Source organism: Stigmatopora nigra, chromosome 8 (assembly GCF_051989575.1).
Source record: "Stigmatopora nigra isolate UIUO_SnigA chromosome 8, RoL_Snig_1.1, whole genome shotgun sequence".
Classification (NCBI taxonomy): Eukaryota; Metazoa; Chordata; class Actinopteri; order Syngnathiformes; family Syngnathidae; genus Stigmatopora; species Stigmatopora nigra.
The window spans coordinates 12,622,501-12,646,380 of record NC_135515.1 but is presented as its reverse complement, the minus strand read 5'-3'; the positions used below and the strand labels follow the sequence as shown (position 1 = coordinate 12,646,380).

Genomic DNA, 23,880 nt, shown 5'->3' with positions numbered 1-23,880 from the left:
CTGTTGCAGCTTTTAACCTGCCATCTCTGTAAGCTCTTCTATGGTGGCAACCATTGTCATGGGCACAAATGAATAGGACTGATTTAGTCATCTTTCATGCCACGTATCCTCGTAAAAGTTGTGGGGGTTGCTGGAGCCTATCCCAGCTGACTTTGGGCAAAAGGCAGAATGCACTCTAGCCTGAAGAAACATTAGTTGGGGACTGATAAAAAATTCCCAGAGTGCAAAACTAGTTCTCTTTTGTTTGTGAATTAATTTCCTTGTTAACTCCCAATATGTGCCTGCTGTTTTAAAATGAGCAATGCTATGCCCATAGACGGACATGAGAAGGCAAGGTTGTTGGCCTAAACGCGCAGGAATAGATTTAACAGGATTCAAAAAAGTCATTGGTCTTGTGACTGTGACTGGAAAGAATATTGCTTAATAGAGTGAAAAGATTTACATTTAATTTTTTTTGATGTGTTATAATGAACACAATTTTGAATAAAAAAAAAATTGTGTGTGAGCGAGATAACCGTTGTCAGATATTTGAAATTCCAATACTATTTGAGTCAATTAAATATATCTCAGATGTAAATCTGGCATTGTTCTTTCTACTCATCACACATTTGATTAACTAACTTTAATGCACTCAGTAAGTCAAGAAGACTTAGTCTGAGCCAGATAGACGGGACAAAGACAGGAACAGATTGAACAGTTATGAAACAGATTGAACAGTTTTGAAACAGATTGAACCGTTTTGAAACAGATTGAACAGTTTTGAAACAGATTGAACAGTTTTGAAACAGATTGAACAGTTTTGAAACAGATTGAACAGTTTTGAAACAGATTGAACAGTTTTGAAACAGATTGAACAGTTTTGAAACAGATTGAAACTTTATAGAGTCTATAGCAGATATGGGCAAACTACGGCCTGCGGGCCACATACAGCCCGTTAGGCTTTTTAATCTGGCCTGCCGACGTTGTCCAAATATATTTTTTTTTCCCAAGATTGCGCCGTCACGCGGAATCCAGTGGCAGTAGCTCTGTTATGTTTTTTTAAATTACATTTTAAAATTTCTTAATACATTCCTTTTTACTCTACTTTGTACTTTTTACTTTAATGATGAGTGATGAGTATGTTAATACTTAAGTTATTTTATTTGTTTATGTTTCATATTTACTTTTAACGCATGCAGTTTGTTATATGTATCGTATGTTGTGCTGACTCGGCCCGTCTGTCAAATTATTAAAGTAAATGTGGCCCCCGGGCCGAAAAGTTTGCCCAACCCTGGTCTATAGGTCTACACTCTTTATGTTCTCATTTACTTTTTTTTGTCAATTACAGCGTATGTGTACAAATTGGATAGCTAGGTGGATGAGTGGTTAGGGTTAGCTACACAGTTATGAAATTGAAGGTTCAATCCCATGTCTGGACCTGCCTGTGTGAAATTTGCTTGCTTGCAAGTGTTTTCCTCCCACATCCCGAAAACATAGGTTGGTTGGACACTGTAAATTAGGTATGAGTGTGAGTGTGAACATGCTCTGCGATTGATTGCCTGTCCAACAATTCAGGGGCCTCCTGGTGCCCGAAATAAGATAGGATAGGCTCCTCTACCCCCAACGACCCTTTTTAATTTTTTTTTTTCAAGTTCATAAGAATGTGAAAATCCACGCTGAAACTCGTAACCAGAAGCCACTCTTGGTACGAAGACTCAGCACTGAATTTTTTTTTTTTTTTTATCATGGCCATGTCTGGTCCATATTGACCACGATATTCGAGGGATTACTCTATACACTTGTAAGCCGTTTGACTTTTTTAGGCTTAAATATTTTCTCCAAGATCAGAAGTCCAAGACATTTGCAATTTGCATATTTTTTTTAATAATTTAATGCCAATTTTTTAGGAACACCATTTATTTAGCTATTCAATGGTCCCAAGCAGACATGGCTAACATTACGATGTAATGAATTAGCATGTAATATTTGGTGGGACAAAACAAGTCCAGACCCATTTAATTGCAAAACTATTTTCACTGATCCACTGTCATTAGACTCACAATGGAGCAAGCCTCCATTTTATCAGTAATCATAGACTGATTAGCCACTTGCACAAACAGAGCCAAATCAAGAACTGCATTAAAGAAAGCAATCTGCTCGTTAAGAATTACTTTCGTAACAATATGATTGTAATTGTAATCATTTGAAAAATGGTCTTCAGTAGTCTGACTGTTGAATCTAAATGAAGTAAATATATCAATACTCAATTTATTTTAACTTCCAAGCTATTACATACAAACAACAACAATTCAAATTCTTTATTACACAGGTTAACCCAAAAAAACCTGACATTTTTTAAATGCGTATTGGCAGACATAACCAAGTGACAGAACCGCAAAACAGTGACCTTGAGAAAGTAAACACTCCACCATTTTATTACCAATGGTAAACTTAGGAGAAAATTGACAGCATCCTAGATGAAATGTTTCAGTGGTCAATGAGGAATTGCAATAGTCTATTTTAGGGAATGTATTTGTTCAGGATGAAGCCATCTGAAGGACATAATTTTAAACAAAATAAAATTCCTTTGTTGTTTCTTTAATGTTCTAACGGTTGGATTTACTATGAACTAAATATGTTGCTTCCATCACTGTTGGTTTTATTGCATTGTTAAGGAGTTATTTTATTTTCTGTTATTCAGTAATAGTGGATAGGCATGCTAAGTGTATGCTGCATTCAGATGTGCAAACATACAGCTGTATCATGTTTGTTATGATAACTTTTGGCATGATTACACAGAATAGGCTTCCATGATCCTACTAGTGACGACTTATGATAACTGATAATATTAACATGCACACAAATAGACAATGGCAGACATACGCAACCACAATACTTCCAACAAAGTTTTAAAATACTGACAAGCAAAGATGTCCGAGCATTAAAAAAAAAAAATCTATGCCTTTTTCCTGTTATTTTCCTTATACCTTATAACTCATTGTGTTACATCAATGCAAAAATTTGATCTGACCATGACAAATGCTACCAGGACCTGTTATTTTTTCAGTCAATACTATTATTGGATAAACTGTCCATGATGTAATGTCTCTATTTATTTTGTGGATTTTTTCCTCTTGGGCATCATCAGACATACATGACAATTTTGCCTCAAACTCTTTACTTCACAAGCAGATGCAAAGTGTATCCATATGTCCTTATGAAACCCAAGGGTCGGAACAGGGAGGAGTGTGAATTAGTTTTTGGGAATTGGTGAGTCACAAGTAATCAGGCATTGACTTACGGTACTTCACACATTACCTCCCAAGTCAACACACTCACAAGAAAACACAATTACAGGATCTCTGTTCCAAGGAATCCCCCGAACAAACACACATTCCTCACAAATAACCCAAGCCAAAGCAGCCCCACCTAAACATGTTTTGCTGATCATTTTCCTCCCCTTCAAGAGGCAAATAGGGAAGTAACCTTTTGACCCATCTGGCAGGAAGGTGTGTGCACATTTCTGTGTAGCAAGACAGCGATGAGGTTTTGAAAGGGCATTGGCAAAAGGTTGTAGTCAATATTCCTGCTGCTGAAGTTGTGAGAGGAAGTTTAGCATTCAAAATGTAGAGAGGAATCACAGGAGATGGAGAGGAAAGCTGTGTAAGAATAGATGCCAATTTAAAGGAGCTTGAGGAGACGTCTACTCACTTTTTTTGTCCTGTCAGCATGAGAAAAATAATCCACCTGAGAGCAAACCAAATGGCACAAAATGAAAGATGAGGTACCGCGACCTTGCTCTACCACTACTGGTTTTTCGTCAAAGGATGAGTCATCGCAAAAGGGTCTCAGGTTAAAAGATGTCTGATCCCAAAATGACTCCCTATTCTCTTGATGTAAAATTTGTTTAAATAATATTCTCATATAACATATTTGACTAATTTATAGGTGTTAGAATAAGTTAAAAGATATTTTTCTGTGAGAAAAATCACAGTTCTTCTTTCACAAGTCTTTTGCTACACAGAGCTGAGATCAAGGGTTCAATCCCAGGCCCCGGCCTTATGTGGGGAATTTTGGATTGGATTGGATAACTTTATTCGTCCCGTATTAAGGAAATTTCATTGGGACAGTAGCAAGAGGGTGGGAATGCAGATACAGGAAAGGCATTGTTACACATAGTAACAAGTTAGACAGTATAGTCGGAAAGGCTACAGAACAACAAGGCAAAAAAAAAAAAAACAGTTTTCATGTGCATCGTGTGTTAGTGGTTTTTTTTCCATGTACTCTGGCTGCCTGTCACATCCCAAAATTTGCATGGTTGGCTGATTGAATGCTATAAATTTTGCACATGAGTATGTGAGTGTAATGGGTTGTACAGTGGAAATACTACTTACATGCTTCTACATACGAAATATTAAGGCTACAAAAACTCATGGGGAAACGTTTTGCTCTGATGAAAACAGTCCAAACTAGAAAACGAAATCAAACATTCTATTTTTTCTTTTTTGATTGTCATGCAGTGGCCCAGTGGGCGAGTGGGTAGTGTGGTGGCCTCATAGTTTTGAGATCAATGGTTCATCCCAAGGACAGACCTTCCTATGTGGAGTTTCCCTGTTTGACCCGGGCTTGCGTGGGTTTTCTTCAGGGCCTGCGATTTCCTCCCAGATCCCAAAAACATGAATTGTAGGCTGGACAAACACCCTAAATTGTCCTTAGATATGATTGTAAACATGAATGGTTGTCTGTCTCTTACTGAGCCTGCAATTGGCTAACTGGCACGTCAAGATGTCTCCTGCCTGGCGCCCGTAGTTGGCTGGGATAGGTCCATCCCTTGAGAGGTTAAGCGGTACAGAAAATGAATGAATAATTATCATGCTAGAGTTGCATTCCCTTTTGATATATAGAATCACTATACTGGTTTTGCATTCGCTTGATGGAAACTGGGCCTTAATGATGCCGTAAACAAGGTTAGCGCACTGTAGGTGGGCGCTAGAGTCAGCCACATGGCCCGTGCGGGTTAGTGGCCACATGTTTCGACAGGAGAGCATGGCACATTTGATATTCATTTTACTGAATTTAAAATATTCTAATCTTTTTCTCCTTTTTTTGCATAATTACATTAATTAGCATACAAAATTTGCATACATGTATACTTTTTAAAGGGTTTAGGGTTAGTAATAAAGATATTTGGAACAAATTATGCTAATTTACTGTAAAATATGCTTCTTCTTTTGTAAACTCTAGGTTACGAAACCACTTCTGGAACTTTAACTCGTTAAGATAGAAAATTCTTTTATTAAGCTTTTTCAGAAATTTTGCAATAAATGTATTTGCGTACGACGATCGGATAATAATTCGATATAAACCACCCCTCTCAGTCGGAATTAAATCCTGGTTGGAATGGGCTTGATTGGTTTAAAATGAACATAAAGCATTTCTACTCTGGTTAGGCTGTAATCTAAACAAATATGTTGATTCAAATGTAACCACTGAAAACAAACCAGAATAAATCCAAAACAAAAGACAAACGAGGCATGGTAACACACACAAATAAAAACAAAGCAAACACACTAATCAAATATAAAGTATTACAATGTGAGCAGTTATTCCATTAATAAAGAAAATCCAGTGAGTCATCACCCTTCCAAAAAGGATCTTTTATGGTTAAATAACCATCACCCATGCGTAACCCACTGCTTACACATGGAACAAAAAAACACATCCTGGTATGTCTCTCTTCGGTGTCTGACAACAAGGTACTGGAGAAAAAGCTTCAAATGGCTTTGTTTCACGGAACCAACTGGTTCATTAGAATGCCACAGTGGTTCCAACTGGTGTGTTAATTACACTGATAGCCCTCTAGTAAGGTAGAAAAGGGTTACCGAGGGGGATGGAGGGGAAAATGAAAAGAGTCCCAGGTGAAGCCATTTAGCTGCTATTTAGACTGAGCATTTTGTTACCATTACACTGTTGACAAAGTTTTATAGATTGACTTAATTTCAACCACTGGAGACAATCTCGTTTTTCTGTTTACATCAACAAACAGAAACGTGATCACAAAGGTTTGTGTGCCATGCATTTTTATGTCATAATATAAAATATTTTGGTAGCTAGGCTGCAGTAATACAATAATGTCAGCTTTCTTTTGCACCTTGGTTTTGTTTGTTGTTAGATGCTAAAGTTCAAATATATAACTAAAGTTAAAATTATGAACTGCAAATTTTAAACTGCTCGATGGGTTACTGGTTGAACATTCTTTGTCAAATGTACATTGAACGAAAATAGTCATTTTTAAATTACAGTAAAATTGTCTAAAACAGGGATGTCTTAAATTTTGCATGCAATAAACATGTTTTTGCACTAAAGCAAAATCTATATCGATATTTTAGTCCATTTAGTATAAATATTGCCATTGTGGATTTTCTTGAAATATTGTGAGATAAATTTCCGCTTATATTGTCTCCCTAATCATGGTAAATTATTTCTTTGCCTGCATTGCAGACTCTTATCATCTATCTCTAATTGCACCTTGCACATGATATTTTAATATAATCCCCTGGTGGAAAGATTTATTAATGTCCAATTCCTTTTTGAATAAAATTGGATGTACCATGTGACGCCAGAACAGAAATTATTGTAAATATGATCATTCAGAGGTTTATCAATAATCATATCTAAAATTATATGTATATAGAATAAGGATTAGATGTGGGTAATAATTATAGCAAAATGCTATATGAAACTTGACCCTGAATGGTTTATTTAGACATCAGCCACCAGGATTGATGCCATGACTGTTAACTTTCTGCACGCCATACACAGCTGGACATTCACACGCAAACAAAACATTCAGTAAGATTGGAAAATGTGACTCAATGACTATTTGAATAAGTGGAATCATGATTTGAACTCTCCCTTGAGGCAACACCTGAATTTCTAGATAAAGTAGCGTAAATAAATAACTACTTTGTGAGGTTAAAAATAATATCTGACAATCCCTGAAGGCGACATTAAGTAGAGAGAAACTCCAAACTTAAATCCCATAAATGAGGAAAATTACCTAAACACCAGTGTTCAGAGGGTTACATTTAGTGGCGTAGGTCCCCTAGGAGCTTTGAAATCCATCCAACGTCTGAAGATACAGCATGGTCATGAACTCTGTAAAAAAAATGAATTTTCCGAGAAAAACTTCTTGCATTCAAATATATTTGTTCGATGACTAACATAAAACTTGTCTCCCTGATTCAGTCCGTACTGCAAATTATGTACTCTAAATATATATAACGATTAACAGACATTGGTTGGGAGATTAATTGAAAAGATTATAAGGATCCATTTGCTGAATCCATGCTTCATATGGATGGCTCGCTGGCCATGTGGTTAGCGTGTCGGCCTTAGAGATCTCTGGGCAAGAGCTCGATCCCAGGTCGGTCGGTCCTCACTATGTAGAGTTTGCATGTACTACCCGGCCGGGCATGCATGGGTTTTTTCCACGCCTAGGTATGAGTGTAAATGGTTGTCCGTCTCCAGCCTGCGAAATGCCGAATTTGGATCATCCGGACAGTTACAATTATCTTTTAAATACAAAAAGTGCATACACGCACCCAAGTTTAAGAGCCTTGGGGCTTTCCAGTACTTCGTGGCAAGCCCTGTCATTTTAATGGTGAGAAAACACTCATAGGTTTACATCATCGTCAGTAAAGGGATTGCATTTTTCATGTAGTTGACATGAAAAAGCATTACACACGGACATGCTTTCACACATGCGGACATGCATACACAACACTGTTGATTAATTTCAAGCAGATCCAAGACATTAGTCTCAAGGGGGCATCAAAAATTCATGGAATGTAATAATAATTATTACTCTCTTTTTTATTTTGAATTTGCCTAAAGGCCTATCAAAACTAGTTTGTTTGTTTTTTTCGGCGTGTGGAAACAACTCATTTTGACCATTTCACAGCTCAAAAGATGGCCTGATCCATAAAAATATCAAACTTTTCTGAGTGCATAGGTCCGAGCATAGCAAGACGACCAAATTGGCCGTACGCTATTTACGATATGCCATGTAAATATCTAATATTGTTTTAATCTTTTTTTACCCGAGTTCTACGGGCTGACCCCACCTGGACGTTTTGCCGGACTCTTCAAAACGAACACATTAACAGTTGTTTGGAACTTGGCTCCCCTTCAAAATGTTTCGAAAATGATGCGTAATCCAAGCTTTAGAATTAGCTGACGTTTTGTGCCTTGAAGGCATGCAGGTTCGCCACATTGTATACCATTAGCGGCTTAAATTTACAGTCACCGCTCACATTAAGACACAACGCTAGCGTTAAGCGGTCCTTCATGGGTTTGTGTCCCGGTAATGCCTTCTCCTCTGCCACGATGAATGTCTGCCTGGGCATCTTTTTCCAAAAAAGACCAGGTTCATCGCAATTGAAAATTTGCTGGGGGATGTAACTTTCCTCGGTGATAATCAAGGCAAATGTCTTGATACGTCCTTCTGCTTAAGGATGGTGGAAATTGGATTGGATTGGATAACTTTATTCATCCCGTATTCGGGAAATTACATTGTGGCAGTAGCAAGAGGGTGATTAGACAGAACTGCAAAGCAACGTAAACGTATTCCTCTCGTATTGCCTAGCGAGCTCAGTAACACGCACCCCACTCATATTTTTCAATTATTTCGCGTTTTGTGTCCATTGTCAACGCCTTTTCTTTGCAGAACCCTGCCGATTCATAGTAATATTGTCTACCTGTACATGTACCCAACGCGGGGGGAAAAAGCGGGCGGGTGGGGAAATGCAAAGTCCGCCCAGTGGTCGTCGAAATATTTTATACACGGAAGAGATGCAAAAAAGACAGTGCCACAGTGCCATGGCCGCCTGGCTTGGCCGCATTATTAGTCTTATACATGTTATTTCCCTCATATATATATATATATATATATATATATATATATATATATATATATATATATATATATATATATATATATATATATATATATATATATATATATATATATATATATATATATATATATATATATATATATATATATATATATATATATATATATATACATATATATATATATATATATATATACATATATACATATATATATATATACACATATATATATATATATATATATATATATATATATATATATATATATATATATATATATATATATATATATATATATATATATATATATATATATATATATATATATATATATATATATATATATATATATATATATATATATATATATATATATATATATATATATATATATATATATATATATATATATATATATATATATATATATATATATATATATATATATATATATATATATATATATATATATATATATATATATATATATATATATATATATATATATATGAGGGAAATAACATGTATAAGACTAAAAAGAAGTTTTATAAAAGAAAAAACTGTTCAAAATATCCACGTGGACCGTTACACTCCTAATATATACAGTACCTCCACCCTGGGCAAAAAATTCACATATATACATACAGATGATGAGGTTTTTTTAAAAGCCTAATGAAACAGATGGTCTCACTGGATGCTGAAAATGGAGTGAAAAGAATTGAATGTTTCTGCTAGTGGTGCTAAGTGAAGTCAAGGCAGGACAAATGCCAGAAGTGACACTGCAGAAAAATGAGAGGACAACCCACTTACAACCCAGGAGATCGGTCCTTACTGTAGAAAAGAGATACATAAACACTGTGTATTTAGGGTGTGTGTCTTGTGTGCATGCATGTGTGTGAGAGAGAACTTTGACAAATCCTCTAGTGCGCAGTGAGTGTTTCCTCTTTGTTATTTTGACAATGGTGCTGACACAAATGAAAGTCTTTCTTTTCCCCGTCAAATGCTTTTTATCTTCCCTTCTCTGAATGTCAGCGTTTCTCCATATATTTCCAACTATATTTCCTCACTTGTGTAACCCAGAATTTTTCCATCTGTCTCCCCTTCTCTATCTGTCTCCTCTGGTCTTCATTAGCCTCCTTTCAGTTTTTTTCATCTCATCCTTAACTCTCTCTGAAGTTAGTGAGAGAGAAATGGCATGCAGCAAGTGTAGATACGAGAAGAGGAAAAATGGAGTGTGCATGTTGGAGCAAGCAGGACGTGGGAGGCGACAGGAAAAGTGTGGTTGTAAGATGTATAGAAAAAAAGGTGAGAAATGATGGCTGAGTCAATAAACAGAAGAACTAGCATTGATGATGATTTGGAGCAGGTGGACATTGATGTGTGCTAATGTTGAGCCTTCAGTAATGGGTCTTAAGTGATCCCAGTGATACGTCAGATCCATTGTAGTCGTCAGAACCCTGGCACATACAGTTGGGGTCAAATATTTCATACACTTGTGAAGCAATAATGTCTTGGCTCTCTTGAATTTCCAGTTATTTCTACAACTCAGATGTTTGTCGGATAGAGTGAGTGGAACAGATACTTCTTTGTTACAAAAAACATTCATAAAGTTTGGTTCTTTTATGACTTTATTATGGGTTAACAGAAAAATTGATCAAATCGGCTGGGTCAAAAATATACTGACAGCAACACAAATTAGCAGTTTTGGTGACTTAGAAACTTTTGTAAGTGAAATGAGCTTCATAGCATGGTATCTTAGCTTCTTGTGAGTGATTATGAGTGCTACAGCTGGAGACTTCTCTGAGGCCATTTAAATTGGGCTCATTGGATGCAAACGCCCACAAACGCTACAATGGGAAAGTCAAAGGAGCTTAGCATGGATCTCAAAAAGCGAATCTTTAACTTAACTTAACTTAACAAGTCAGGAGAGTCACTTAGAGCTAATCAATGCAGCTGCAGGCCCCAATAGCAACAGTGCAAACATTTTTTCTAAAGTATAAAGTGCAGGGCACTGTTTTGTCACTGGCACGATCAGGAAGAAAACGCAAGCTATCACCTGCTACTGAGAGAAAATTGGTCATGAGGGTGAAGATTCAATGGAGAATCACCAAAAAGCAGATCTGCCAAGAATTAGAAGCTGCTGGAACACGGTTTACAGTGTCCTCAGTCAACACCACGCCCAGCTTCAAGCACGGTCGTGGTAGATTTATGCTGTGGGGCTGTTTTGCTGCCATTGGAACTGGTGCTTTACAGAGAGTAAATGGCATAATGAAGACGGAGGATTGCCTTCAAATTCTTCAAATAACCTGAAGTCATCAGCCTAAAGATTGGGTCTTTGGCACAGTTGGGTGTTCCAACAGGACAATGACCCCAAACACACATAAAAAGTGGTAATGGAATGGCTAAATCAGGCTAGAATTAAGGTTTTTGAATGGCCTTCCCAAAGTCCTGACCCCAGTGAGAAATGTTGGACAATGTTGAAGAAACAAATCATGTCAATTCTGTCAAGAGGAGTGGTCAAAGATTCAACCGGAAATTTGCCAGAACCTTGTGGATGGCTACCAAAAGCGCCCGATTGAAGTGAAAATGGCCAAGGGACATGTTACCAAATATTAGCGCTGCTGTATGTATATTTTTGACCCACCAGATTTGATCACATTTTCTGTTCACCCATAATAAAGTCATAAAATAACCAACCTTCATGAATGTTTTTGTGACAAACATATATATCTGTTCCAATCACTATCTATGAGCATCTGCTCATAGATAGTGATTGGAACAGGGCAAATGTGCATTGAGCAAACATCAGTTAAGTTGCCCTAAGACAGAGAGAGACCCAATGTGTGCTACCCCAGCTGTATTATAGACGGTACCCGGACGTTTGGTCGACGGAAGTTTTGGTCCCCGGACGTTTGGTCAACGGGCAGTTTGTCAAATGGACGTTTCGTCAAACGGACATAACGTCAAAGGGACGTTTGGTCGCTGTGTTCGCTTGATTATAATCATGAGAGATAGAGACAGAGAGTTTACTGTTGAAAGCGACCAATGATTATAATTTGAAGAGCGAGAGATTACCTGGTTGATCTTTTTCAACAGTAAACTCTTCTCTCTCTCTCTCTCTCTCTCTCTCTCTCTCTCTCTCTCTCTCTCTCTCTCTCTCTCTCTCTCTCTCTCTCTCTCTCATGATTATAATTTGACAGTGAGCGAACCCGACGACCAAACGTCCGTTCGACCAAATGTCCGTCGACCAAACGTCTTGTCACGATTTTGGACATACAGTGGTACCTCGACATACGAGCAGCTGGAGATACAAGGATTTTTTTTAGCAAATAATTATCTCTAGATACGAGAAGAATTTTGAGATGCAAGAAAGCCAGGTGGCCAACACATGAAAGGCTGTTCGTCATTGTAGTATCTTTTTGCCGCATCTCTTTCGTGTATAACAGATATCTACGAGCACTGAGCTTTTTTTCACACGTGATCCCCCTACACATGGACCAGAAAATGCACAACACTCATGCGCGGACATAAAGAGGGCTTTCTCGGTAATGAAGTATACTCGTGCACATAACAACGATGGCACCCTTTCTCAGAATAAAACTTCATTACCCACAATCAATACGTGGGTAGGCTGAGCTGTTGTTTTACCATCCTTAGCCTGTTAGTCCCCGATCGCTCATTCCAGACTGCTTCTTGTTGGCAAGGGGTCGTGCGCTATTGTGAGGACATTTGTGCGCATCATTTTCAGACTATTTTGAAAGGAATACAACAGCAAACAGCCCATCGATAGCAAATGTGAGGGTGGAAGCGTGGTAAACAGCTAACCCGTAGAACAAAGGTAAAAAAATATTAAAACTTAATTAGAATTCTGTCTTGTGTAGTTACATTAAACGTATGTTTGAGTGTGTTTGTATATGTTAATCCAAGTTAATTTAAATTTGTTTGTTCGGTTACGAGTGCGTTGCCATGGAAAATCCATTATACTGTTTTGTGTTTTTTTTTCAGAGGGTTCGAACTAATTAATTTGTTTTTAGTTCATTTCATTGGGAAACGTTCGTTCGAGTTACAAGAAGATCCGAGCTCAGTCCCGGGAACAAATTAAGCTCGTATGTAGAGGTACCACTGTACCTCGAGATACGGGCTTAAATAAATTCCAACCCTCTGAAAAAACACCCAAAACAAGATATTGGATTGGAAAAACATTTTTATCTGTTCAAATTTGCCATCTATTAACAAAGTAACAAATAACTAATGGTTTAATATTACTAAAATTACAAACTAATTTAAATGAACTTGCAATATGATGCAGACACACTCAAAAATATGTTTAATCTAACCTGACCCTCTAACACAATTTAATTCTAATTTAGTTTGTTATTTTGATACCTTTCTTCCCCCAGGTTGACTTTATTTGCCCCGCTTCCACACTGACTTTCAGTCAATATCGAGGGTTATTTGATTTTGTATTCCCTTTAAAATATTCCCAAAATGATGCACACAACTCTCCTCACAATAGAATAACGCATGACCACTTGCCAATGAGGAGGAGTATATTTTCCTAAGGGTGTATACTCACACAAAACAGTGTTTGCGACATCTTAATTTTTAAAAGTCCCATCAATCTATAATTTTGCTGAATTTGCAAAAAATCCAGTTGATGTAAATTATTGTCTCCTGTGCAGATCTGGGCCCTATGCCTTTAGTTTAACACCTTTGATCAAGTACCTCGCCATCAATTCTCAAGGTCTAGACTTATACAAGCCATGTTGTGTGATTTATGTGTGTTTTTTTCTAGATAGTCTAGCTGCCTCCAACAGCCATGTTAGGTTTATGGACTGGACTTTAAATTGTGCAACACAATTTAATTGGTTTGGCATGGTTATTATCTGTCCTGCAATTCGTTGGCAATACCTCAGCTCCAGGACATGGACTAAGTATTTAATTCTGTGCATGTATTTTGTTCTATGTCAGGTTCCCATGTGGTTCTGTGTGTGCGTATATCTGTGTGCGCATTAGCAGGGTCCATTTGAGGGTGTTTATGTGTGTGTGTGTGTGTGTGTGTGTGTGTTGGAAGAAATTATTGATTGTTCTCCTGTTGCTATTTAAACTGCAGTAACTGTCAACGGGTGCCAAACTCCTGTATCTAATGTTGGGCATACTTGACCAAACAAATAATGCTTTAATTAACTGACTATCCGCCAGCCTGTGCACTCTCACTAATATATAAAGACCTTATTGTTCATAATAACATACAATAGAAAGTTGTTAGTTAATTGTTTTACAACACCGTTTCATGATGAGCTGCACTAAATATTCATCGGTTACAAATATTAAACAACTCTCATGTTTAATGTCGTTAAAATGTTATGTTAATTTATTGTCAATTTCTGGTAGTGGTGACAGTGAACGAAACTGAAATGCATCACTGTGTGAGATGGTTTTAATTTGAAAATTAGCTGCATGAGCTCTCTTGAATCTGTTTTGTCGGTCAACCTAATGTTAAGGCTGGGGATAAATGATGCTAAACTAGAGTGTTGCAAGGTGAATCTGTTATGCCTCTACTGTGAAAAGAGTCATGAGGTCATGCAGATGTTGGAAGAATGAAAATCTAAGTTCAACAATTTGTGTCATAGAATCTTTTTATTTTGAATTAATCAGCATTATTTGGACCTAAACATCTCTTTAGGTACTATTTGCAATGCAGCCTCTTAATTTGCACAACGTGGAATTGTTTTGTAGTTTAATCTTTTTTATATTACATGTCCAGGTGTGGATTGTGGATATATTGCTTTTCAAAGTACCAATGCATCTGTTTTAGAAATATGGCCGTCAGTATTCCTAAGCCACATTGTCTACACATACCTGTTAAATTTATTAATGTTAATGCCAACTTGGAAATAGTTAGTCCTCTGCAATTTGTCACACAGCTTAGCCGAGATGTTAAACAGGAAAATGTTAAATAACAGTATGGATAAATATCAATGCTTCACATAGAATATGTATACAGTGTAAACTTATTAATTAAAGACGAACAACAAGAATGCTGTACGTGAAAAAATATTTAATACAGTTATGTTTACTATTTAGTTAATTGCTTTTTTGGTTCGGATTTGGTTTGAATTGGTTTGAATTGTGCAGGTGTGTTTCATGAAGTATGCAGAGATACCAATCTCTCTCATCACTTTAGAGGAACATTCTGGATATTTGTCAACATTTACATCTAAAGCCAAAACAAACACATGACACCATTAATATTGTCTTTATATTGTTGTGGTACATTTTTGTATCATTTCAAATGGCAAACACAAACAAGCGGTAGGCTTGTATGTATATGTGTAAGTGTGCATGTTTATCTGTCTGTCTCCTTCTGTCCTGCGATCGGCTGGCCACTGATTCAGGGTGTCTCCCACCTCTCGGCCCGGAGACAGCTGGGATAGGCTCCAGTACCTAATGAGGATGAAGCGGTTCAGAAAATGAGAGGAGAACACAAACAAGCTATATTTCGTATTGCTTAATTGAATCTTTATTGAAGATGAATGATATTAATTTACTGAGTTGCAGTAATCTATCAAATGTTACAGAAAGGCATGTAAGATACATTATACATGGATGTATTAAAAATATTAGAAATGTGGACACATCCCTCCTCCTTACAGTACATTGCTGATTAGCGTGTATACATTTTTTTCTGTAAGATTGCTGTTTCTTCCTTTTCACATGTATTATTCATGCAATTAACCTGCCAACAATTGCGGTTTAAAAGTTGTCTAAGAAGCTGTTGTCAAAGCAAAGTAGATGCAAATAATATTCAAGTGACCACTGAGGCTCACTTGTGAAGACATCAGGTGCAGATAAAATGCTTTTGCATCATTTAAATGCACTGAGTCGCAGCTTTTCAGTAACACAACTCCTCTCCCAAACAACCGACAAGTGACAAGTCTTCACAGACACGCGCACATGTTCACAAAAGAAGATAGCATTATTTCTTATTTATGCATTTTAGACATGTTCTTTAGTGTGGTTCATCTAATGGCTTGAGCTCCCGTGAGTGTTTGCAGACTTTATGTTACTCAGCATTATACATGTTTTTTCCCCACTTTTTCTTTCACTTACCATTTCATATCTCCTCTTCACACTTATGTCTTTCATCATCTCGCTCAATTGCTCGGTCTGTTTCACTCTTTCATTTTTCTGTCTTTCAACCTAGCGAGGTCGGATTCCTCATTCTTTTTCTGTGTTTATCTTGTGCCTTTCTGTTGTTTTGTGCCTTCTGTCTCGTGCTTGTCCATCAGCATGAGGCCGCAATTCGTGTTTTTTCATCATCTAATTAGAAAAGTGGACAGCGTGTTTCTTATGCTACTCCTGGACTTTTCCAAGAGAAGCCACCAGACGCAGCTTGCCAGTTAGCTAGGCATAGTTCAGCAGTTTGTATTGATCTTGCGTGCGAAATATGGCCTCTGGCTACACTTCAAATTAACCGGAAATAACCTCTTAGTCTATCATTAGAAATATTAATAATTTCTATGGCTGGGCAGTCTTAGGCATTTGTGCTTTTCCAGATATATAACATACCATATTTTTTTTGCATATATGCCATCTTTTTCGCAAAAAGTCATCCTTTGTGGAGTTTCATGTTTTCCCCTGGCCTGTATGGGTTTTCTCCGAATCCCTGTTGCTTCTGCTCCCACAAAACAATCATTTGTAAAATGCTCACTTGCTGCAAAGATGCTTTAGTCAGGGTTTTTCATAAATCTGTCATGACAACAGTTAGTATGCCCTGTTAATTGACGGCAACGTCGCCCAAGCTTGAGAAGGGGAAAAATAAAATCCTTTCCCTGTTCGTCCTTTTGCAGTTATGAACCTTACATAAAAGACAAAATTGTCATGGCGGCTTCAGGAGCCTATCCCAGCTTCCTATGAGCACCAGGCGGGGGAAATCCTAAATCCGTGGCCAGCCAATCGCAGGGTACAAGGAGATGGACAACCTTTCCAGCTCACACTCATGCATAGGGGCAATTTAGAGTTTTATTTAAATAACTAAACTATATATTTAGTACATTACAAATAATTAGTATACAGTGTTCCCTCGGTTATCGCGGTTAAAGAGGACCGGGACCCCCGCAATAGCTGCGTTTCCGCGAAGTAGGCGTGCCCCTTCAAAAATGCTTATAGAAACGTGTAACACGTGCACAAAAGCACCACCAAGCAAAAACATCATAATAGTTCGGATGGAGGATCTTCTGCAGTTTTTTTTGCACGTAAGAAACATCGTTATTGGGAGTTGTGAACAGTTTTTTTTGGGCGGTGAAGATGTGCCTGTAAACAGCCATGACGTCATCAGTGCGATTCCTGAACTCTCACCATGTTATTGACCATTTCTTTGGCCTTTTTTTTGATGCAAGTACTAATTCTTATTGAATATTTTGTTTCTGCCTCTTGTAAAATGATGTAATTTATAATTTTAATTTAATATATTTAAATTTTTTATTAATTTTTTTCCTGAAAAAAATCTGCGAAGCTCTGAGTCCGCGATAGCTGAAGCGTGAAGTAGCGAGGGAACACTGTATATTTATAATTATTTCACTCCAATAAACATTTTTCTTGTCTCAAATATGCATTACTGTTGGTCTGTGATATGATATACAGTGGTATAACAATTTACCAAATTATTTTTTTCCAGAAGAGGTTATGTAACTTACGGTACAATTGGGAGTGAAGATGGTCATTTTTCTCTCTGTGTGCCCTACGACTGACTTGCAACCAGTCTAGGGTGTAGTCTGCCGTTCACCCAAAGATAACTGGGTTGGGTTCCAGCAACCCCCTCAACTCTTTCGAGGATGCACGGTATGAAAGATGAATGAATTAGTGAACGTTTACTCATGAAAAACAAATCTGTGGTTGTCGTTTTTTTTTAAACCATTCATGTATGAGGATAAAGGGAAGTAGCAGCAAATGTGAGAGCTCAGCTTACCCTTTAAACCTATTCCAAAAAAAAGCAGGGGGCAGCGGTAGAAAGAGCTCCTGATAGGGATAAGAAGGTATTTACGGAAGGAGCAGACAGAGACATTTGATAACTCTGTGGAGGATGTCAAGAATGCAGAAGCTGTTTGCACTCCAACAGAGACTTTCAAATCAAAAAATATTGTAACATCTGATGAAGCTCAGTAACTTCTGACTTGGACCACATTAGCAGGGCAACTGCTGCAGATATTACCAAAATAAACCCTGAAATCACAAGGTTTGCCATGACAAGAGTAGGTTTCACCAAGAAATATTTTGATAGACATGTTGCCATTGACCAAAACAATAATAATATTGAATAAATAAATAATTGCTATGTCAAAGCCCTAAAATAAAAGAGGCAATTCCATACTTCAATGATGAGGAATACATATTGAAATAATGACAACTACCAGTAATCTTTTAATTGAAAAGGGAGGCTGAAAAGGTTACGAGGAAAACAAAACACATACACCCACATTGCTTGGCAAAATAATTGACATTAATAAATCACAAATTAACATAACACAGTGATAGAAAAAAATGTAACAAAATCAATTCACCTTAAAAACATTAATTTACTTGAGTAAAATGAAATTACATTTCTATAAATCATACACACAAACTAAAATGCTTTCATTGAGTTGAAGAGAAATGTTGTAAAAAAATGTGTCTATGTGTTTGTGTTTTGTTCCATTTTATTATTGATAAAAATCCATAGGGAGAAAGGAGAAAAAAAATCACGAAGCAATACTTTGGATAAAACTATTATTGGAAAACCAATTACATTTTTGTCAAAACATATTTTTCAATGACACTACATCAATAGTGCCCCTCAGCTGAGTGGTGATCAGTCTAGGGCAGGGGTGGGCAAACTTTTCAGCCCGGGGGCCACATTGACTCTAAAAATTTGATAGATGGGCCAGGTCAGCACAAGATACGATACATAAAAAAAACTGCATCCATTAACAGTACATATGAAACATAAACAGAAGAAAAGGACTAAAGTCTTAACATACTCATCACTCATCATTAAAGTAAAAAAGTATAAAGTACAAAGTAAAGTAAAAAGGAATGTATTAAGAAATATTACAATGTTATTTTTAAAAAAACATAGAAGGGCTGTAAAACACGAAAAATAAGTAAGAGTGGACAGAGCTACTGCCACTGGCCTCCGCGTGACGGCGCCATCTTGGGGGGGGGGGGGGGGGGGGGGGGAACTATCCGGGCAACGTCGGCGCGTCAAATTAAAAGGCCTAGCAGGCCGTATGTGGCCCGTGGGCTGTAGTTTGCCCAAGTCTGGTCTAGGGTGTAGTCTGCCTTTCACCCAATGTGAGTCCCAACCATAAGTTATATTCTTTGTGTTTTCCTTTAACTTTGGATTACTCTCCAATCTCTGTAAAAAAGAAAATTCACTTTTGGTTTGGTTAATGAGCTAATGAACTCATTCATTTCTACTCTATCACTTTGAACACACTACTGCATTTCATCGCTTCTCATCACCCTAAACTACAATAAACTGTAAAAATGGAGGAAGGATTTGAGTTGTTCATGTATTGAAAAGACCGGGGTCTTTTTTCAAGTTGGGGCAAAAAAATGAGGGAATTACACAACAACTTGGCAGCAATTTTGTACTTTTCTACTTCGTGCTACCGTTCTTTTATTTTTCTTCTCCGTTACAGGGGTTTACCCTGGCCTAGGGAGTTACGTTCAGCATTCGCTTTAAAGATATATTTTGTTGTGAATTACTATGATGTCTAGACTCCAAAAACAAGACAAGCTCTACTTTTTCAGTCTTATTGCAATGAAAGAAAACATTGTCTTTTAATCGGGCCATGATGGTATGTTGAAATGACAAATTAGTACCTGCTGCAAAAGTTGGGACGATAGGGTTTTTCCCAATCAACAGGATTCCCTGTTTTATTGACCTTGCATACATCTATACATCTCGCTTGTCTATTGGTGTTTGGTGTTGGAGTTTAGTAAAGCTACATAAAAGATCAATAAATTGATTGAAATATTGTTCAAGGAAACAGAGCATTTTGATAATAACTAACAATATTAGTACCAAAAGATAACTTTAGTTAGCAAAATTTTAAGTGAAAAAATAATGAATGATTTTAATTTACATGGTCAAAACTTGTTCTATAAAATAGAATAACTGTTCAAAATATTTATTATTTTTATATTCATTCACTTATGTTCTATACCGCTTATTTTCACAACGGTCGCGGGGGGTGCGAAACCTATCCAGAGTACGTCTTTTGGAAGATTTGGTACTCCACCTTAGCTTTTCAATTCCGTCTCAAAACTTTGTATACACAATCAAGCTTCTCACACACTAAAACTCATTCTGACTTCTCTCTCTCATCTGGCAAGATGTGCTTCCGACCTACATGTAACAATCTTTAATTCCAGTTTGATATCAGAATGAAATCACAGGATAGGTAGTTCTCTACTGGGTTTTCTAACTGTAAACAAGATCAGAAATTCCAAAAATATAGACATAAACACTTGATACATGCAGTGTTTTAATGCTTATTGATGAGCACAATAAAACTCAAATGACATTGGGGGGAACAAAGCAATTCCAAGGAGGGCCCAAAGCGATGTATCTTCCTTAGTAAAACACTTTTTTTCCCCGTATAAGAATAAAGTAATTGCACATTCACTCAGTAGACGGCAGTGGAATGCTCACTGCCAGAGTTCACGCAGGGTGAACAGCACTAAAGAAGAACAAACAGCACAGAGCAGAATTATCCAACGAGTCAGCGACACCGACTGACACTTACTTTAGGTAAAAATAAAGGTAAAACCTCCGCACTTCCAACTGAGAACTCCCAAAAGAGGAATTTGTACAGTGTATATTGTGAACGTTCAAATATACATTTTGTTGTTCTTGTATCAAGGTGTATCGTAATTGAAAATGCATTTTGGCAAATAAAATGTGGGCAAACGTGCATTAGAATGGTAGTCCTGTAAGAAGGCATGTTTGTTGCATAGTTTGTCAATGACCACATCCACCAGCCAACAATCTACACTCTACATCAACCTGCAGTGCAGCAGTCAGGAGTGAAAATGAAAGAGCCTTGACACCACATTAACAGACAACCTTGTACAGACACAAAGATGGACACACACACACACTGCCATATGTCCCTCAATAACCTCAGCAGGCTAAAGTACCTGACAAGTAAGCAATTTCATGAGCAAAGGAGACAACCAGTAAATAGTAAAACATAAGTTCAACCAAGTGAGCAGCATTTAATGTACATATTAATGATATGAATAGTCAGCTGGTGAGAAAACAGATCTTGGAAGAAAACTTAAAGGGAAATGAGTAGAAGTGATTGGACATAAAGAGAAGGCCAAAGCTTCATCATCATCATTCTGGGGTGCAGGCTGCCTTTATTATACATTCAACTCCATCTCACAAAATCCAGACAACTCACAAAAACAGCCCTGTCAGCCCACTTCAGCATGTTTGACCTTCAAAATGTGTGTGTGTCTGTGTATAGAGAAGGTATTCCGCATTTATTAAGCACACTAATCTGCTTACACAGCCATATTAAAAAAATCCACCCCACATTTGGGAACAAAATGTAAAGCGCTCTGTGCACTAAGAGTAATGAATTCACCCTAAATATTAGCCTGGCAAGTCAGCTTTGTACAAATCACATAGCAAGTCAGTCTGGTTTTCTGTGATTTGTCGTGAATTTAAAAATAAATGCTAGAGAGGTGGGACGGAGTAGGAACACTGAATTTGAAAGAATCAATCACAAAAGCACAGATGTGACGTATTGCCATGTTAGTTAACAAAATCGGCAATCACTCCTCGAATCCCTTCTCTCAATGGCATTTATAACTTATTAAGTTTATTAAAAAGAGTTTCATCGTAATTTTTCTGTTATTTTCCCCAACTACTGAGGGACTGTGTGATAACCTCATTCTCAGTCTGCAGAAGGTCCCCACCTTGTGGACTTCTAGTGTGTGGCTCCAGTTTCTTACCTAGGACTACAATGTCTTGTGTGTCTTGTGTCTGTCTTGCTACTGCAAACAAGAAATTTCCCAAATACGGAATGAAATAAAGTTCTAATCTAATTTAAATGCACCTGTAATTTTGTTCAAGAAGTCGTTTTGTAACTGGAGACACATATAACATGTAAAAGTCTTAATCAATTCCAATACATCCATTCATCCATCCATCCATCCATCCATCCATCCATCCATCCATCCATCCATACATACATACATACATACATACAATCATCCGTCCGTCCGTCCGTCCGTGCGTCCGTGCGTCCGTGCATCCGTGCATCCGTGCATCCGTGCATCCGTGCATCCATGCATCCATGCATCCATACATCCATACATCCATACATCCATACATCCATACATCCATACATCCAGACATCCATACATACATCCATACATCCACACATCCACACATACATCCATACATCCACACATCCACACATCCATACATCCATAAATCCATACGTCCATCCATACGTCCATCCATACGTCCATCCATACGTCCATCCATACGTCCATCCATACGTCCATCCATCTGTACATGCATCCGTCCATACATCCGTCCATACAACCAAAAAACCGGGGACCAAAAGGGACCAAAAGACCGGCGGCCAAAAGACCGGCGACCAAAAGACCGGGGACCAAAAGAGACCAAAAGACCGGGGGGACCAAAAGGGACCAAAAGACCGGCGACCAAAAGACCGGTGACCAAACGGCCGAGCACCCCTACATACCTACCTACATACCTACCTACATACCTACCTACATACCTACCTACATACCTACCTACATACCTACCTACATACCTACCTACATACCTACCTACATACCTACCTACATACCTACCTACATACCTACCTACATACCTACCTACATACCTACCTACATACCTACCTACATACCTACCTACATACCTACCTACATACCTACCTACATACCTACCTACATACCTACCTACATACCTACCTACATACCTACCTACATACCTACCTACATACCTACCTACTACCTACCTACATACCTACCTACATACCTACCTACATACCTACCTACATACCTACCTACATACCTACCTACATACCTACCTACATACCTACCTACATACCTACCTACATACCTACCTACATACCTACCTACATACCTACCTACATACCTACCTACATACCTACCTACATACCTACCTACATACCTACCTACATACCTACCTACATACCTACCTACATACCTACCTACATACCTACCTACATACCTACCTACATACTACCTACATACCTACCTACATACCTACCTACATACCTACCTACATACCTACCTACATACCTACCTACATACCCTACCTACATACCTACCTACATACCTACCTACATACCTACCTACCTACCTACATACCTACCTACTACCTACCCATACCTACCTACAAACCTACCTACCTACCTACCTACCTACCTACCTACCTACCATACCTACCTACCATACCTACCTACATACCTACCTACATACCTACCTACATACCTACCTACATACCTACCTACATACCTACCTACATACCTACCTACATACCTACCTACATACCTACCTACATACCTACCTACATACCTACCTACATACCTACCTACATACCTACCTACATACCTACCTACATACCTACCTACATACCTACCTACATACCTACCTACATACCTACCTACATACCTACCTACATACCTACCTACAACCTACCTACATACCTACCTACATACCTACCTACATACTACCTACATACCTACCTACATACCTACCTACATACCTACCTACATACCTACCTACATACCTACCTACATACCTACCTACATACCTACCTACATACCTACCTACATACCTACCTACATACCTACCTACATACCTACCTACATACCTACCTACATACCTACCTACATACCTACCTACATACCTACCTACATACCTACC

General features: G+C 37.7%; 1 protein-coding gene across 1 annotated transcript in view; it reads left to right on the top strand.

Moving 5' to 3' along the window:
• pdgfd (platelet derived growth factor d) overlaps positions 1-23,880 on the top strand; it is a 49,347-nt gene that overhangs the window by 5,360 nt on the left and 20,107 nt on the right. The gene's annotated exons all lie outside the window — the stretch shown is intronic.